This window comes from Camelus bactrianus, chromosome 11 (assembly GCF_048773025.1).
Source record: "Camelus bactrianus isolate YW-2024 breed Bactrian camel chromosome 11, ASM4877302v1, whole genome shotgun sequence".
NCBI classification, from domain to species: Eukaryota; Metazoa; Chordata; class Mammalia; order Artiodactyla; family Camelidae; genus Camelus; species Camelus bactrianus.
This window is the reverse complement of record NC_133549.1, coordinates 43,404,480-43,420,934: the sequence shown is the minus strand read 5'-3', so window position 1 is coordinate 43,420,934 and position 16,455 is coordinate 43,404,480.

Sequence of the window (16,455 nt, the reverse complement as noted above, 5' to 3'; positions counted from 1 at the left end):
CAAATGCTCATACAGATGAGCTTATAGCCAGAGGCATGAGAGACCTCAGAAAGGAAAAACCATGGTGGCTAATGGTCATTAGAGCTTCCTTGATGCAATTTCAGAGAACGAGGAGAGCCACAGTCCTGACTAAGTGAAACCAGGAGAGCTGAGCTCTGAGTTGACAGCCCCGCTGTGGTGATATGGTGACGGGGTGATATTGGGGGTGGGCATGGACTAGGGTGGGCAACCTGACTCTCCTCTGAGTCTGCCTCTGTCTTGCTGTGTGTTTTTCCTTAATCTCTAAAAATAAGACAGAGCTGGCTGGGCTTTCTGATTCCCTGCAGCTGTGATGTTCTATCTTACCAGGGTGGGCAGAAGAACGGACTGGAGGAAAGGAAGACAATGTTGGTTGAATTCCTGCTCTACACTGGGCACTGGGCTGGGCATGGTGACACCAGGCCATCACAGCAGCCCCACAAGCGTGATCTCTATTTTACAGATGAGAAGGAAAAAAAGAGGAGGTTAAGTGACTTACCCCAAGTCACATAGTTGGAACGTGATGGGGCTTTGCCACAAGGCAACTAGCTCTCATAAACTGTCTCCAACTAACGCTCCAGAATATCTAATTCCTAGAAGTAGCACTCGCCTCCTAAGGAGCTCTGCTCCGGTCTGCCCAGTGACCGGGGAAAGGCAGAGCACAGCTGGCCTTGTCAGATTTCCTGGTTTATTTCAACACCATCTCTGGCTCCTAATTAGGCAGCTCAGGGGTGAAAAGTTAACATGATATAAGTAATGAGCAGGGGACCCTGTGTCACAGGCCAACCCTGGATACAGAACACGGAATGATTCTGTAATTACGCCAGCCAGTGTTTACCAAGGGCCTCTTAGGTGTCGGGTCTGACAACAGCAGCAGCAGCAGCAACAACAAAAGCAGCAGCAGCAGCAGCAACAGCAACAACACCACCACCACCAGCAGCAGCAACATAACCTCCAGCAGCAGCAGCTGGGGGCTCCTTCTGCACCAGGTAGGGGAATGTACTTAGCACATTTGCTCTGAGGGGAGGAAGACAACTCCTCTTTTTCACTGTTTGAGGGAATCTGGTCTCAATGTCTGAGAAATAAAACAAGTACCCCAGGCTTGGACTATTGGGATTCTCTGTGTTGGCTTCTAGGTGGTGAGGAAGGGGTTAACTCACCAGGAAAGCCAAGGAGCTGTATTTTCCAAATGAAAAATCTGGCTGGACACATGGGCCGATGTACTGACTTGTGATGAGCAGGCTCTTTGAAAAATCCAGGAGCAGTTGTTGTCAGCGCAGTCACCTAGCTCTCTGTTCCATGTCACCCATACCACTCTCTGGCTGCCGACAGCCTTCCCTCTCAGGCTCATCACTCTGGCCTCCCTGTCCCATAGTTTTTATGCCCCCAAATTATGACTTCTTCTAACATACAACCAAGCTAAACGTCATTCTCAGGCTAAACGTTTCCCAATATTTTGGAGGAGGGGAGCTGGAATAAGAAGAGTGGTGTGATTTATACGAAGTTGTGAGTGACTAACTGGCTGCCCATTGTGACTAACCTCTGGCCAATGAACATCCTTTTAAAGAGAAGCTGGTTATTCACCAGACAGCATTCCCTGACAGGATCCTAGCTGCGTGGCACTCCAGGCTCTGTGTGCCCCAGGCTCATGGAGCGAGAGATCACCTTCTCCAAGGGGCTCTTTTCTGAAGGGAGCTAGATGCTTTATCTCTCCTTTCTGATCTCTTAACAGAGTGCAGTGGCACAGGGAGAGCTCTTAGAAAACCCTAAAGGCACAGCACCTATCTTATTGGCCTTGTCTCACCTTTTGAGACCCTTTCTTCAGTAAGAAACCATTTTAATAAGGCTGCAATTTCATTGCAGAATTTTGTAATTAAATATCCTTCAAAGGAAGGAGGTTACAGGTCCCTATCTCTCAGTTTATCATGGACTTAATGCCCCAAGTTACACAGTGTTTAGTCAAGAATGTATCCCTGTTGTAACTCCATGCAGGTCTTAAAGATAGGAAGTGCTCTGAATTTATCGTGACAGTTGCTCTCTGTTCTTGGGATGTTATTCTGTTTATCAAGTTGAAAAATAAATAGTGGCTTCTTGGGCAGAAATAACAGGCTCCCCCTCATCCCTGCCTTCATCCCAGTCCCGTGGGCCTCTCTCATCCCTTAAGGAAAATCCTCCCATCAGCTCTCCAGAGAGTAAAGGTTCAGTATTGGCTGCTTCTTTTAAGGAGCAAATGTGCTCCGCCTGCTGGCTGAGGGCAGCCAGTACACCGGTATGCTGCAAAATCACACATCTTTGGACTTCCTTCAAAACCACAGTATGACCTAAGTGCTAGATGTAGTGCTTATAATAATAACTAATTATTTTAGATATAAAGATGAGAAGGACCAGGCCCCTGTTCTCAAAGAGCTTAGAGTCTGGTCAGAGAGACTAAATGTGCATATATATTATACCTAATACGTAAAACAATGTGTTAATATCTATTAATTGTAGGGTCAGAGAGAAGGGAGAATTTACTCTATCCACAGAGATAAAGGAGGCTGCATGATGGTGATAGCATTGTACTGTCATCCTGAAAAAGCAGTCAGATTTCAGAAAGTGAACAGAGAGAGAACGGTCAATGGATGGAGTCCTAGAAGTTAGGCATGAAAAACACCCACAGAGTCGTGTACTTTAATCTCTTCCGTCTATAAATGAGAAAAAAGGAGCTCAGAGAGGCCAAGTGCCCGAAATGTAAGAGGCGGAACAGAGACTGGAACCCATGTCTTCTCACACCAACTCCAGGCTCACCAAGAATTCCAGGCTTCGGGAGGAATGAAAGGCGGGGTGGGAAGTGCCGGATATAATGGAGGACGGAGTCTGAGTAGCAGCCACAAGAAATTCAATCCCATTTACTGAGGAAGTGAAATGGTCTGGTTAATTTAATTTCCTAATTAGATGGAAGTTCAGTAAAAAGGCTGCATTGTTAGAAATGTTGATTTTTAGAAACTTCCTAAAATGGTTTATCTCACTTTTCTGCCTTAGCTAGTCAAGGTAACAGATCATTCGATGGTAATTCAGCATCTTGCAGACCTCACAATGCTTTAGAGGTAGAGAGGATACAAGCTATGGTTATAGACCTTTGGAGGGTTAAAAAAACCTTTAATAGCAAGATACTTGCCTGACATTCATCATTCATCAACCATAGCATTTAGATTTATTTATCAGAGTGGGATAGTTGAATACAGAAAAAATCTGACTAGGTGATAGTCCTGGCTCACTTTGCTCTGGTTAGTTGGGGTTTTGCTGGGTTATTTAGGGTGGTTCTTGCTGAGCCCCCTCCACAGCTCTGGCCTTACCCCTGAGTGGCTGTGCAGGGCAGCAGGATTTCAGGGAGGAGTCCTGAAGAATTCTCGTGCTTGCTTTGGAAAGGAGCAGGTAGGACATTCCTTTGATGATACAGGCTGGCTCATGCCCCAAACCTCCCAAATGGGAACCCCTAGAAAAGCTGAGTAGTGGCCTTATCTAAATGGGGGTCCTGTGGGATTTGGCTCCAGCCTGGGTGTGGCAGCCAGCCTCCCAGATGGCCCTCAATGATCCCCCCTCCCAATATTCATGCCTTGGGCAGCTCCTGCCTATGTTACATCAGGATTGATCTGTTTAACCACTAAAATACAGCTAATAATACACATTCATACATACATACTAAGTGATAGTATGTCACTTTCTGATTAGATTACAAAAAGTCTTGCAGATTTCATCTTGGTGACTATCTCTCTCAGATCACTTGCTCTGGGGGAAGCCAGCTGCCATGGCATGAGCATAACTAGGGAGAGGTCCTTGTGGCAAGGAACTGAGGCCTCCAGCCAACAGCCGTGTGAGTGAGCTTGGGAGCAGAAGCTCCACCTGCAGTCAGGCTTTCAGATGGCTGCCACTCTGGCCAACATCTTGACTGCAGCCTTATGAGAGAGCTGAGCCAACTGCCCAGATTCCGACACTCCGGAATTGTGTGAGATAACAAATATTTGTTGTTTTAAGTTGCTAAAATTTAAGCTAATTTGTTACACAACAATAAGTAACCAGTACACTAGGATAGAGACTTCCGTGCGATGGGGGTGCTTAGGCATCGCTCTTTCCCAAAACACTATTCGAGCAGCCAGAGGTAGTTTTGACAGGCTGGAATCTTAGATCCAGAAGGGACCTTGGATCTTAACTAGTCTAGTTCTTTCATTTTACAGATGGAAAAAGAGAGGTCAGAGGGGAAGAGGCTTTGTATGAAGCCAAGCTGAAGCTAAAACTTAGGTCTCCTGTTCTGGGGTTCCTCCTATTCTCCCCATATTCCAGTTTTCAGCACCTAGTCAGCTTCCCAGTTCACTGTTTCGTTCACCAAATATTTATTATGTGCTAGGTCTGTGTTCGGCCCCTGGGGCGTTGTAGAGGCTCTGGGCATATGCCGAAAGTTATCATTTGAATAATACATACATTATAATGGAAAAGTTTTGAATGAATGAAAAAGGCTAGATCACAATCAGGAGACCCATGTGCTAGTCCTTGCTTTGCATAAAAGTCCTGGGTCTTCTTTGTCATCCTCTGTAAATGAAGGTTCCAGGCTGGTATGCAGTACAAATTCTTAGATTAATACATAGAATCTCAGAATTTTAGAACTAGAAAAGAATTTGGCAGGCAAGTGATGCTGAAATATTTGAATGATAGTGGATCTCTTTGAAGATCAGAAGAGTCTGTGGGCCCCTTTAACCACATGCACACAACACTGTGCATATAAATTTGTGGAATTCCTAGATCATCTGAAGCCCATCCCTGGACATCCTAGGGATCCATAGGCCAAGAACCCCTGATCTGTTCTAACCTCCTGTCATTTTAGGTGAGAAAACTGAGACCTAGAGAAGGGAAGTAACTTGCCCTACATCATACAGCAATTTAGTAGTGATGTCCATGCTTGGACCAGGTCTCCTGAAATCCTGTCTGGCTCTCTCCCCTCATAGAACCCTGACTTACAGGAAGCACACAGGTAATGAGGAAACTAATTCCAGCCTTCATAATATAGAACTTCCAGAAATCACAGACATGCACATATTTATTTTCTGTTAATATCTCTTGGGGGCAGACAGAGTGTCCATTTAGGTCAACTCTGCCTCCAGCACCAGGCTAAAAGGCATCAGTAAATGCTTCCTAAAATCAGGCAATTGGAAAGCCCTAGAGATGGGACTGACAGCCCCGGGAGGGTCGGGATGGAAGTAGAGAAAAGTCTGGTGGTGTGGGTGTGCACCAGCGGAAGCCCCAGGGACAGTCAGCTTGGCTGGCCCACTGGCTGGTCCCAGGGGCTCGGGGGCTCCTCTGCTGTGGAGCAGACAGCTCACATTTAGACAGGACTTGGTTTCTCACTATCACGTAAAGAAGCGGCTAAGCATAATGTTGAAGATTGGGGATCTGGTGCCAGCCCGCTGGGGCGCAGAGTCACATTTGGCTACTTCGTAGCTGTGCTGTCTTGTCCACCAGGTAACTTCTCTTCCTGATCTAGAAAATGGGGACCACAGTTGCCCTTACACCACAAGCTTGTGAGGGTCAAATGAGTTAGTTTTTATAAGGTGCTTAGAACAGAGCCTGACCTGTAAGAAGGGCTATATACATGTATGATAATTAAGAGCATAAAATCCATACTTCTTCTGGCATCAGTTTTCCTTCTCTAGGTCCTTCAGAACTGAAGCCAGTAAACTTGGAAAAAAAAAAAGATTACATTAAAAAATCAACTTTCAGTATAAATTGTCTACAGAGTAACATACACCTATTGTAAGTACACATTTAGATGAATTAATGTACTCGTGTATTTACCACCACGATCCAGGTACAGAAAGTTTCCATTACCCTCCAAATCTTCCTTGTCCTTCATCCCAGGCAACCCTCCTCCCTCCCAGCCCCGTACCACTATGATCTTTGCCACCAAAAGTTATAATGGCACATCTCTACCAGTAAGTGGGTGATGAGCTGCCAAATTTATATGTTTCCCAATATATGGATGCATGTACTTATGTATGTCCTGCTGTCAATCTGTATCATACACACCAGAAAAGTTTATTTTCTGTTTTAGTTTTAGATTTTTAAAAATGAGAATTATTAAGGAAATGGAAAAAATGTGAATAATTGGTGAATCCAGGTAAAGGGGATCTGAGAGTTTTTATACAGTTCTTGAAATCGTTCTGTAAATTTGACATTATATCAAGTTAGAAAGTCACAACAAATAAGCTAAACACAAAGAGCAGTAGACAGAGCTACCGTTGGGCCCTTGGAGCGCTGTTCTTTCTCAGAAGCCCCAGGAGGGTTCACTTAGCTGGCTAAATCCCAGGCCTCACAGGGCTGGAAGGAAGCAGAGGCTCTTAGGGTGAGGCCTGGGGCATCTGCCTGGCACGGAGTCAGGGAGCCACGACTCCTTAGGGCCATGGGGCCTTTGGCAGGAGAGGGCCCCTCCAGCTGGTTGAGTCCACATTGGTCTTTGGGGTAAAATGGGGTGGGTTTGAGTTTGGGGGGCAAAGTGCTGGCTCAAGTTGGCAGGGCCTATGCGTTTGTGAAAACACTTACATCCGTGAAGGACTGTGTATATATATAAGAGTGTGTGTATATATATATATATATATATATATATATATATATATATATATGGCCTCAAATCACCTGCATCCTTTAGGAATGAGGCAGCTGGGAAGTGAGTAAGTATATAAATATGATATAATATTAATTATGAGCTAATTATTGGACCACCTCTGCTGCGGGTACTATGACCGCTGCTACGACACCACTGTTACCACTATTATTACTGCTACTATTGCTATTTGCTAGGATAACCAACCATCCTGGTTTGACTGAGACTGCCCCACTTTTAGCACTGAGAGGCCTGCATCCCAGTAAACCCCTCAGTTCTGGGCAAAATGAGATGGTTGGTCACCTGAGCACTTATTGCTAGTGTTCTAGCTGCCACAATCACTTCAACCATCACTGCAGGAGTCTGCTCAGGCCGCCCTGAGGGAATCCCATAGACTGGGTGGCTGCAACAAAAGAAATTTATTTTCTATAGTTCTGGAGGGTGGCAAGTCCAAGATCAAGGTTTTGGCTGACTTGGTTTCTGGGGATAGCTCTCTTCGTGGCTTGCACCTGGCCACCTTGTTGCAGTGTTCTCACATGGCTTTTCTTCCGTGTGTGTGTGGTTGGGGTGGGGGCTCTGTGGTGCGTCCTCTTATCAGGACACCAATCCCATCCTGCTGGGGTCCCACTCTTATGACCTCATTTAACCTTGATTACTTGTGTAAAGGTCTTATCTCCAAACATAGTCACATTGAGGGTTAGGGCTTCAACATATGCATTTTGGGGGGACCATCCAGTGTGACTGCTGCCATCATAGCCACCATAACCATGTAATCAGTCCCTTTTGCTTTTGACTTTGGGACCGGCTCCCTCTTGAAACAGCTCCCTCCTACCTCCTCGTCAGGCCTTTGCCTGCCTTTACCCACTTCCTTGGGCTCTTAGCTCTTTGCTGCCCCTGAGGAGTGTTCCTGTCTTTGAACATGCCTTGGCCAAGGGAAACTTGGTTTTCATGGGGGTCAGATCTGTGAGCCCAGAAGAGGGGCTCCCTAGAACCTCTCATACTGGCAGCCTGCCCCCTTTAATCACTCCCCCGGGCCCCTACTTCTCAAGATTTTCTTGACAATGGCCATCTGAGCAGCAGGCAGCCCACTGGCGGCATGAAGGGTCACATGGGGGCCTGATGAAGGTTAATGAGGCTTAGGCTGCTGGTCCTCCCGGAGGTCGCCGTCACCCCGAGTCATGCCCCAGAGCCCTGGGCTGGCCTCTTCCTGTAGCCGGGACATCATTAGAAATGTTAATTATTAATTATCGCTAAAAGCTCTTTTTGCTGCATTGCTGTTCTCCATCACTCTCACTAGCTCTTTCCCACCCTCCCCCTTTCTTTCTGTAACTGGATCTTGGTTCCTGGGTCTTCTGGCTTTAAAAAAAAAAAATCCTCTTCTTCTAGAGCCTCTCACCTGCAGGCTGGGGAGTTGGGGTGTCCTGGGGTAAGAGGCACCCCAAGAGAGGCACTTGGACACATCCTTTTGCTGTATCATTCTGGCCTGAGTACCCACTTCCTTCTTTCAAAGCATTGAGGACTCAAGGACATAGAAGCTGGGCAGAACCTGGGCAAGATTGGGTTCTGAGGTTGTAACGGAGTTTTAGTGATGCTAAGAAACTCCCACTCCCTCCACGCCCTCCCCACCTCCGGCTCAGGTGCTAAGGCCCAGTTTTATTGGCACCTTTGGGGAGCCGTGTAGAGAGATGTAATTTGAAGAAATTCCTGCAAGGATTGCTCTACCCAAAATGTCCCCTGCACCCTGTTGTGGGGCCATACTTCTACCCTTGGGCAGGCAGCTGGGTAGAGGGGGACAGTGCTGGAGGACTCAGGTGGAAGCTCAAGGCTCAGAGTCATCACCCCCTGCCCTGAGAGCTCCGGTCACCTCTTTGCATCTCAGGCCACATAGTTCAGTGAAAAGAATAGAGTTTTGGAGTCCTCAGACTTAGGTTGGAATTCCTGCTCTGCCATGTACTTGCTGTGTGGTCTTGGACAAGTTAGATGACCTCTCTGAGCCTCATCATTAAATCATGGCAATTGTCACTCCCTCACTGGGTTATTGGGAAATTTAATGAGATCATGACCTCTAGCTCTGAGCCTGACATACTGAGGGGCTTAATAAATGTTCATGTGTTATGTATAAAAAAGAGATGAAAACTCCTGACCTTCTTATGTGACAGAGCTGGGAGGGCTGAATTTCTGAGCGCTTGGTATGTGCCAGCTACCACTCTGTATGCTTTATACATAGTAACTCATTTACTCTTCACAGCAGCTCTGTGATGGTATCCCTAGTTGTGAAGGAGGCAAGTCAGATAAAGAATCGTTAAATAACTTACCTGAGATCATGTGCTAGTAAGTAGAAAAGGCCATTTTTTCCTAAAAATGTTTAAGGACTAGACCTTTGTTGTCCAGTAATGTTGCCATTTGCCAAATATGGTTACTGAGCTCTTGACATGTGGTTAGGTGAACTGAGATGTACTTTAACCGTAAATTATAACCCCGATTTCAAAGACAGTACAAAAAGGGAGAGGGAGAATGTAAAACAGTTCATTCATAATTTTCTACATTGATTATATGTTAAAATAGTAGAATTCTGGATATACATTGAGTTAAATAACATGTGTTATAACATGTGTTATTAAAGTGAACTTTACCCGATTCTTTTTCCTATTTTTAACATGGCTACTGGAAGATTTTAAATGACGTAAGTGGCTCACATTCTATTTCTCCTAAATTGTGTGGCCTAGGACCCCTGCTCATAACCTCCCACTCTGTCTCCAGCAGGGAGTATCTGAAATACTAAAGTGCTAGGTTCTGACACGAGAGGATAGTCACCGCCAGCTCCTCAGGGCAGGTTTACAGGGCTTTGTCAATATCAGGAGTCCCCTTACTGGGGCATAGACACCTCTGGGAGAAGGGCTGCCCCCCGACATCCCAGGGCCGTCCAAGAGTGGCCACGCAGACACTGTCTTTGACCTTGAGTCTTACCCACCTCCCTGCCACCCAAACTGGAGGAAGCAGTGAAAGGAAAGAGAGCTTGTTCAAGACAAAATTACTTCTTAGTTCTCCCAGGGTGGGATGGGGGCTCACCCCAACTTCCACGACATCCCAACCAGCTGCTTAGAGACCCCAGCAGTGGGAGATGGCTCAGCTGGTGCCGCTGTCCTCAGGGTCCCTGCTGACCGGTGCTGCCTGTGGGTTCTCTGGCGGGTCCTTGTTCACGCACCTCTGGTGACAGGATGCTCAGGGCCCCTGTCTGCGCACCATCTGGAACTTCTACTTTTTAGAAAACTCTTCTTTTGATTGATCTTCCCTTTACATGGTGCTTCAATTCCATAAATAACTCCTGATTCTATTTTCTGGAACTGTGCTTCTCATAATTCCAGAAAGTATGACACAGAACTTAGTGTCCCTCCAGATCCACTGAATCAAAATCTCCAGGAGTAAGACCCAGGGATTTTCATTTCTCTCCTCTCTGTTTCTTTCTCCCTCCTCTCCCTTTTCTGTCTTTCAGTCTCTTTCTACCCCATCTTCTGCACCCTCTCTCCTTCCCCCTCCCTCTCTGGCTGTCTCTCATTCTCTCTCTCTCTCTCTCTCTCTCTCTCACACACACACACACACACACACACACTCACAGTGCTGTAAGAACCACACCCACAAGCAGGGACTCTCAGCTTGGTGTCACAGTATCCAACAGTGTGATTGGTTGTGACATATGCTGCCAGTAATTTTTCCTAAAAATAAAGTGGCAAAATTTGCAAATTATTGACTTCATAAATTAAATTGTGCAGATTCAAGATTCCTCTATAATAGTGTCACCTTTACTCAGTTGCTTTCTGGATGCTTCCTTGATTAGAGATGAGTGTGGTACTACCACCATGGGCACTGTGCGCACCCACACCCTGTCTGTTCTCTGCCCAGAGATGTCAATGATAGAGAAGAGAGAAGGGTGGGTGGACATGATGCTAATATTGAGCACTTACTCTGTGACCAGCAATATGCTAAGACCTTTCTGTGTATCATCTTATCTGATGCTCATTCTAATCCTAGGAGAGTTAAGAACCACTATTAACTTCATTATACAAACGAGGAAACTGAGCAGAGAGGTTAGGTCACTTGCTCGAGGTCATCCAGCTGACAAACAAACAAACTAGAATAAGGTCTTGAACAGCTGCACAGGTCTGTCTATCTTTGTAGTCTCTAACTGTCCCATGACTACTGGAGATGGTTGAGGAGACTGGTATAGTCCTTGTCTAGATAGGGCATCCTGCCACTTCTCCATAAGAAGTTCCCAGAATTATAGAACACAGGGAGCAAGGCAAAGCAAAGGAACAGGTTATAATTCTTGGGACTCTGGCCCCAGTCCCCATTGTGGGGTACCAGCGAGCCACGCTGGACCTCTTTCCCTCAATGAGGACAGTCTGGAACCAAAGCCAACTGAAAGTCCCACTCTGATGTCTTCCATGCCAGAATACTACCCAATTTTTGGCTTTTAACGTTTCAACTCGAGGAAAGGCCATACTTGCCAGCAAGAATAGATGAGAGCCCAAGAGTCCAAGAGCATCTTGGCAGACTGTGGATTTATTTATTCCTCATCCCAGTTGCCTCCTTAGCGCAGTAGGCAGCGCATCAGTCTCATATTCCTCATCCCACTCAGGCGCTACCACTAGCAGGATGTCCCCATTAGCACCCTCAGAACTGATAGTCTGTAGACATGCTCTTTCCTGGGGGATGAGGAAGCAGGAAGAGAAGATATGACATTTCCTTGGCCACCAGACTCCTGCTGGAGGCCAGTAAGTCATTGCAATGACGGTGACTTTGATTGTTGTTATCAGTGACAAGTTATTGTAAGTTCTTTACTTTCCTGCAAGTTTTGGAGGTGATGTCTAAAAATGAAGACCTGCCATGGGAATGTGTTGGGCATGTGAACTTTATCTGTCCCGTGGGTCCCAGCAGATAAACATTGTTGGGAATGACCGGTCTAGAGGTGTCCACTGAGGAGGTCTCCAGCTTCCGCATGACACCCTGGCACATGTCTGAAGTAGCATTCACATGCCTCTTAATTTGCCCCATCTCCTGGACCAACATTTTCTTCTTTGTGGACAAGACTTTCAGCTTCTGCACCATCTGGCTGCCATTCTCAGGAAGTGCTCCAGTTTTTCAATGTCCTTCTCACCCTGTAATGCCCAGGGCTCAGTGTTGTGCTCCAGACAGGATGGACCAGTTCTGAGCACATCGAGGTCATGTTATGATTTAGACCAGAGACACTCTACTTCCTTTGATGTGGCCAAGATTGTGTTCACTTTATGGATCATGTATCAACCACATAACACAGTTGGACTAATCTGAGCTAGTGGCCAATTTACAGAATAACAAACAAATAGGTCATTTTCGCATGGACTGGTGCCAAACCAGGTCTACCCCATCCGGTACTCATGCAATTAATTTTTAGCCTAAATGCACGACTTTGCATTTCTCTCGTCTCGTTCCATCATGTGGGTTTCAGCCCTGAGTTCCTTCCTGTTGAGGTCATTTCTTATTTCCATTCTGACATTTGTAGTGGTAACTAGTTGAGGTCATTTCTTATTTCCATTCTGTCATCTGTAGTGGTAATTATGCTTCCCAGCCTTGCGTCTGCTGCAGACTTGATTAGAACATCTTGTATGTTGTCTTCTGAGTCACAGGTAACAATGCCAATGAGGTCAGCGCCAAGGACAGAGCTCTATGGCATGCCACTAGAGACCTCCGTGGGGTTGACACAGAAAAACTAATCAGCATTCTTTGACTGTAGTTGCTCATCCAGCTATGACTCCACTTCCTGTCCTGTGACCCAATTCTCATTTCCCCATCACATCCTCAAGGGCACCAGGTAGAGCATTTGTCAAATGCCATGCTGAAATCAAGATGCACTGGGTTCATATCATTGCCTTGATCTGCTCCCTGAACAAGTGGAATTACTGCCCACATGTGATGGACAAGATATTTACCTATCTGGGGGGTGGTGGAGAAGAAAAATACATGTATAATGACTAAGAATATAAGGATTCACTGTGGAAGATACGGGGAAGCCTCTTTAAAGTTGAAGGGTTAGTACGTAAACCTCTCCTACTAGCAAGTAGCATCTTGCTCCCACAAATGTTCGTATTGTTTCCTTGTAACAGTCATACGTGGTCATTATTGCATGTATTTTTATCTCCCTCATGAACCTCTGAATTTTTTCTTTTGCTCAGGCCATTTTTGTATCTCTTGTTACCCAGTGCTTTCAAAAGTACACAGGTTAAGTTAGGGACTATATCTTTTTTTTTAAATAGTACTGTAGTATTCACTGTCGGAAAACATCCAGGTATAAATAGATCCTTGTAGTCCCAACCCACATAGTTCACAGGTCAACTGTACTTCAGAGTCACCAGATTGCTTTTCTTTTCTTTTCTTTTTTACATACATATATTCATTTTCATATTCTTTTTCATTAAAGGTTATTACAAGATACTGAATTTAGTTGCCTGTGCGATACAGAAGAAATTTGCTTTTTTAAAATCTGTTTTTACATATAAAATTCGCAACATTTGCAAATCTTAAACTCCCAAATTTATCCCTTCCCATCCCCTTTCCCCTGGTAATCCTAAGATTGTTTACTATGTCTGTGAGTCTGTTTCTGTTTTGTGGATGAGTTCATTGAATCCCCGTTTTTCTTTTTTAAAGATTCCACATAGGAGTGATCTCATATGCTATTTTTCTTTCTCTTTCTGGCGTACTTCACTTAGAATGAGGATCTCTAGGTCCATCCATGTTGCTGCAAATGGCATTATTATATTCCTTTTTATGGCTGAGTCGTATTTGGGGACTGTGTCTTAATTGTTGAATAAGGGTGTATGAAAATCACCCAGTCCAGATCTTGGCCCAATGTAGATGCTCAAAAAATATAAGTTCCCTTTGTGTGCCCACAGCGTCTAGCTCAGGGCCTTACACTCAATCGGTGCTCAATAAATGTGTGAATGGCTGCATCCCTGCCTGAATACCTGTCTCATAGCTCCCTGGTGTTCAGATTGACACGGTGACAGACTAATCAGTGCATGTCTAACTCACATCAACCGAACCAACTTGACAAGAGGCTGATCGTTAAAGCGGAATGCAGCATGTTAATTTACCCTGAGAACTATTGTCTGACCCCACCTGGAGGGGAGAGGTACATGCAGGGCTGGGGGATATTGACCAAATAGGTTTGATTAGATGTCAGTGGTGGGACAGAGGATCCCAGAGAGGGCAAGCGCAGTGACAGAGGATGAGCTCAAATAGCATCTGAGAGAGACCAGGGCTCTGAGAGAAGTAAAGCACAGTAAGTCATCAGTTTTGAGGGGTGGGCTTGGGGCTTGGCATGGGAGACAAGCCAACAGGGTATGTACCCAGGAAGTGCTGGAAAATCAATGAGTAAAAGTGGACATGCTCTGGGCGGGTCCAGGGCTTTTTTGGCAAATGGGCCTGGTAAGCCCAGAGCTTGCTGTGAGTAGGGGCTTGGGGTGGTTTGGCCTGGTTGAAAGACCCAGATCTGGGCAGGCTGTTATGACAGTTAAGTGTATCTATGTACACATTTTTTTCTGCTCCATATTGGAGAAATGCCCATATTTCTACACTACCCAAATTCTCCTTTTAAGCAAAATCCTTTCCTTTGTCAATCAAACAACCTGTTATTACAAAAATGCTTGTTTCATATTCTAAGGATCCCTTCCATGACCCGGATGGGCTTTGGACTCAGGCAGTCCTGGGTTCAAAATCCCACCTCTGCCACCTGTAGCTGTATAATCTTGGATAAGCCACTTAGCTTTTCTAAGCCTCTGTTTCCACATCTGCAAACTAGGAATAATAATAATGTCTACCTTATGGTACTGTTGGGAAGTTCAATTTAACACATGTAAAATGCCTGGCAGGTAGTTGTAGTAAACTGTAGCCATCAGCATTAACTGTGTTACATTGGGCAAAAGTTACCTGACTCTTCTGAGCCTCATTTTTATCATGGACGTAATAGTTGTAAGAACTGTGAGATTATGAAACAGAAAATATTTTGAAAAGTGTGATGTACTCGAAAAATGTAAAATTCTTACTACTACATTTGCTTAGATAGCTTAGGAAAGCCTCGTTCTTCTGTAGACCCACCAAACCCAAGGATGTGCCCTGAGTCAGGGATCCAGGGACAGTCTTCAGAGGGGACTGTGATGCTTTCAAAACTGTTGACAAAATGTAACTGTCTGCAGATAACATATCCTTCTGGGGAGAGAGCCCAGAGCTTTAAGTATATTTTCAAAGGGGTCCCCAAAAGGTTAAGAAGTATTGCCTGGGTCATGAAACTTTAGGAAAACTATGGTTTCCCAACATTGCTATTAACTCTGGATGTGTGGAATTCCTTAGAGTGTGGAGAGAGAACAGAGCCAGCACTGTGGACATTGGGGGCAACTCCGGATATGGACTTATTTCCCTTGAGTCTTTCTTTAGCACCCAGGAATCCAGGGTCCTACCCTGTTAGACCCTGCTTGTTTCTAGAAGCACTGCACGTGAGGCTGAGCTAGCTGTTCATTCCATCTAACTAGTCCTGCCCATTTGCAAAGGCCTCTCATGCCATTCCCAGAGTCATTCTAGACAAGTCTGTGAGCTCATTTGGAATTATGACCCCCATTTTGCCAATGGGGAAGAGGACTCAGAGATGCTCGGGACAGTGGCCAAGAGAGTTGATGTGCAGAGTGAAATGAGCAGGCGGGCAGTCAGGACAAGAGTCAGAGGATCTGAGTTATACACCAGGTTCTTCTATTTCTGTTGAGCTGGCTAATCAAGGGCTCTGGCCACTGCACAGGCTTGGTGAAGAGACAGAGGGCAGTGGGGTTAAGCCCCTTGTCAGGTGATGTAGCTGGACCCGGCCACCTCACTTACTGCCCCACCCCACCGAGGATGCTGAAGTTGGGTTAAGATCCAACGCCAACAACCCTTGTGCGGAGGTGCCATTATGTCTTCCTTTTTTCATTTCTCCCAGAGGCAGTCACGCTTGGGATTACTCCCTAGACCTAAGGATACATGGGGAGGACACTTAGGCCAGCTGCACTCTAGGCATTGAGACAAGCCCCCTCTCTTGCTCTCTCACCCTTGCTTTGGCTTGGTGTGACCTCATATCCCATAGGGGTGTTATGTTCTCCATCCTGAGTTTGAATGTTGAAGGGAATAAATGGTCTCCTTTGGCGCAAGGAAAGAGTATCCCTGCACAGCCCAGACTCCTGGGATATATGTTTGAAGTCTCACCTAATCATGGCAGTAATAGCTAACACTTATGTAGTGCGGGGCCAACTATCGAATGCATTTCATTCTCCCAACAACCTAGCAAATACATCCTATTGTGATCCCTTTCTAAGAGAGAAGGAAATTGAGGCATGAGAAGGGGAAGCAAATGACCTACCCAATGTCACATGGCTAGTAAGTGGTGGTGCCAGGATTCAAATCTAGTAAGTCTGGCTCCATAATCCATGCACTCAACCACCGCACCATGTTGCTTCTCTGAGAGGAAAGCACCACTCCCCGGCTCTGCCTCATTTGTGCATGTATCTACGTCAGGGCCTTGCTGGGTGGAGGGGTGCCCGGGCCAAGGCAGGATTTACGAATTCCTGATGTGACTGTTGTATCTGGCCTCAGTTTCCTCACTTGTAAAGTGGGGACTGTTTGTGCCTTGCTCTCTTGCAGAATAATTGTGGGGCTCAAATGAGCCCCGGAGCAAAGGCTTTGTAAACACTGAGTGTTGCCCAGTAAGAGGCATCACCATTATCATGTTTAGTTGAGTGGCTCGAAGTGTC